This window comes from Durio zibethinus, unplaced genomic scaffold (assembly GCF_047325235.1).
Source record: "Durio zibethinus cultivar Kanyao isolate XHJ-2024 unplaced genomic scaffold, ASM4732523v1 HiC_scaffold_283, whole genome shotgun sequence".
Lineage (NCBI taxonomy): Eukaryota > Viridiplantae > Streptophyta > Magnoliopsida > Malvales > Malvaceae > Durio > Durio zibethinus.
Window position 1 is genome coordinate 42501 of NW_028322906.1, and position 3315 is coordinate 45815.

Below are 3315 nucleotides of genomic sequence, written 5' to 3' on the forward strand. Positions count from 1 at the left end.
TCGGCACACGCTGGGCCCTGGAGCGGCCGGTTGCCTCGATCACCATCGGCAAAAGCTGGGCCCTGGTGCGGGCGCTTGCCTCGACCACCATCGGCACACGCTGGGCACTGGTGCGGGCGCTTGCCTCGACCACCATCGGCACACGCTGGGCCCTGGGGCGGGCGGTTGCCTCGATCACCATCGGCACACGCTGGGCCCTGGTGCGGGCGGTTGCCCCCAGCACCATCGGCACACGTTGGGCCCTGGTGCGGGCGCTTGCCTCGACCACCATCGGCACACGCTGGGCCCTGGTGCGGGCGCTTGCCTCGACCACCATCGGCACACGCTGGGCCCTGGTGCGGCCGCTTGCCTCGACCACCATCGGCACACGCTGGGCCCTGGTGCGGTCGGTTGCCTCGAGCACCATCGGCACACGCTGGGCCCTGGTGCACCATCGGCACACGCTGGGCCCTGGTGCGGGCGCTTGCCTCGACCACCATCGGCACACGCTGGGCCCTGGTGCGGGCGCTTGCCTCGACCACCATCGGCACACGCTGGGCCCTGGTGCGGCAGGTTGCCTCGAGCACCATCGGCACACGCTGGGCCCTGGTGCGGTCGGTTGCCTCGAGCACCATCGGCACACGCTGGGCCCTGGTGCGGGCGCTTGCCTCGACCACCATCGGCACACGCTGGGCCCTGGTGCGGCAGGTTCCCTCGACGACCATCGGCACACGCTGGGCCCTGGTGCGGCAGGTTGCCTCGAGCACCATCGGCACACGCTGGGCCCTGGTGCGGTCGGTTGCCTCGATCACCATCGGCACACGCTGGGCCCTGGTGCGGGCGGTTGCCTCGACCACCATCGGCACACGCTGGGCCCTGGTGCGGCAGCTTGCCTCGAGCACCATCGGCACACGCTCGGCCCTGGTGCGGTCGGTTGCCTCGAGCACCATCGGCACACGCTGGGCCCTGGTGCGGCACGTTGCCTCGACCACCATCGGCAGCCTCGACCACCATCGGCACACGCTCCGCCCTGGTGCGGCAGGTTGCCTCGACCACCATCGGCACACGCTGGGCCCTGGTGCGGGCGCTTGCCTCGACCACCATCGGCACACGCTCCGCCCTGGTGCGGCAGGTTGCCTCGACCACCATCGGCACACGCTGGGCCCTGGTGCGGGCGGTTGCCTCGACCACCATCGGCACACGCTGGGCCCTGGTGCGGGCGCTTGCCTCGACCACCATCGGCACACGCTGGGCCCTGGTGCGGGCGCTTGCCTCGACCACCATCGGCACACGCTGGGCCCTGGTGCGGCAGGTTGCCTCGAGCACCATCGGCACACGCTGGGCCCTGGTGCGGCAGGTTGCCTCGAGCACCATCGGCACACGCTGGGCCCTGGTGCGGGCGCTTGCCTCGAGCACCATCGGCACACGCTCGGCCCTGGTGCGGTCGGTTGCCTCGAGCACCATCGGCACACGCTGGGCCCTGGTGCGGCAGGTTGCCTCGACCACCATCGGCACACGCTGGGCCCTGGTGCGGCAGGTTGCCTCGACCACCATCGGCACACGCTCGGCCCTGGTGCGGTCGGTTGCCTCGAGCACCATCGGCACACGCTGGGCCCTGGTGCGGCAGGTTGCCTCGAGCACCATCGGCACACGCTGGGCCCTGGTGCGGGCGCTTGCCTCGACCACCATCGGCACACGCTGGGCCCTGGTGCGGGCGCTTGCCTCGAGCACCATCGGCAGACGCTGGGCCCTGGTGCGGCAGGTTGCCTCGAGCACCATCGGCAGACGCTGGGCCCTGGTGCGGCAGGTTGCCTCGAGCACCATCGGCACACGCTGGGCCCTGGTGCGGTCGGTTGCCTCGAGCACCATCGGCACACGCTGGGCGCTGGTGCGGGAACTTGCCTCGACCACCATCGGCACACGCTGGGCCCTGGTGCGGCAGGTTACCTCGATCACCATCGGCACACGCTGGGCCCTGGTGCGACAGGTTGCCTCGAGCACCATCGGCACACTATCGGCCCTGGTGCGGGCGGTTGCCTCGACCACCATCGGCACACGCTGGGCCCTGGTGCGGGCGGTTGCCTCGAGCACCATCGGCACACGCTGGGCCCTGGTGGGTTTAGGCACATCTTCAAATTTCTGCCGTGCCAATGCCATTTTTATGGCTTGTAAATTCATACAATGGTCCCCTAAGCCTTCACGTGAAGTTTCGTTGGAAGATGACTCGTTTTCTATTTTTCACGATTTTCGAAACTTTTTGCGGTTCGGGAATTTTTAAAATTTTTTTATAAGGATTTTTGGCCCCAAATTTTGTAGGCATGATCCTTCTATTTTTGTTGGCATGCACAAAAAAATTCAGCTAAAAACTCGAAGTAGAGAAGATTTTGTGACCGTTTGAAAAAAGTGTCCCCATTTCAGACACTTTAACGGCTACTGGTAGCAAACCTGTAAAATCTCAAATGCTCTTTAAGGGGGTGTGAATTCTCAGAGGTTTGATGAGGGATAGGGGGCCAACACAAGGCCAAGTACCAGCACCCATCGCACATCATGTGCGCACACCCCCCCGGCCCCCCTCCCAATCGCCGGAACCCCAATGCCGCCGGTCAGGTTCTCCGGCGGTACTCCGGCGATGCTCCGGCGATGCTCCGGCGATGCTGTCCCGAGTGAAAAAAATGCGGCACCAGCACATGCTGGAGCCAAGCATGGGCACCGTGGCTCAAAATCGAACTTCGGCCAAGGCCTCGACCATCAATGGCACATGATGACGCATGGTGATGGCACATGCATCGACCATCATCGGCATAGGCTGCCCTTCGGTACGGGCACTTGCCTCGACCGCCATCGGCACAAGCTGGGCCCTGGTGTGGGTTGTTGCCTCGATCACAATCGGCACATGCTGAGCCTTGGTGCGGGCGGTTGCCTCGAGCACCATCGGGAGACCCTGGGCCCTGGTGCGGCCGGTTGCCCCGATAACCATCGGCACACGCTGGGCCCTGGGGCGGGCGCTTGCCCCCAGCACCATCGGCACACGCTGGGCCCTGGTACGGGCGGTTGCCCCGAACACCATCGACACAAGCCGGCCCTTGGTGCGGGCTCCTGGCTCGACCACCATCGGCACACGCTGGGCCCTGGTGCGGGCGCTTGCCTCGACCACCATCGGCACACGCTGGGCCCTGGTGCGGGCGCTTGCCTCGACCACCATCGGCACACGCTGGGCCCTGGTGCGGCAGGTTGCCTCGAGCACCATCGGCACACGCTGGGCCCTGGTGCGGCAGGTTGCCTCGAGCACCATCGGCACACGCTGGGCCCTGGTGCGGGCGCTTGCCTCGAGCACCA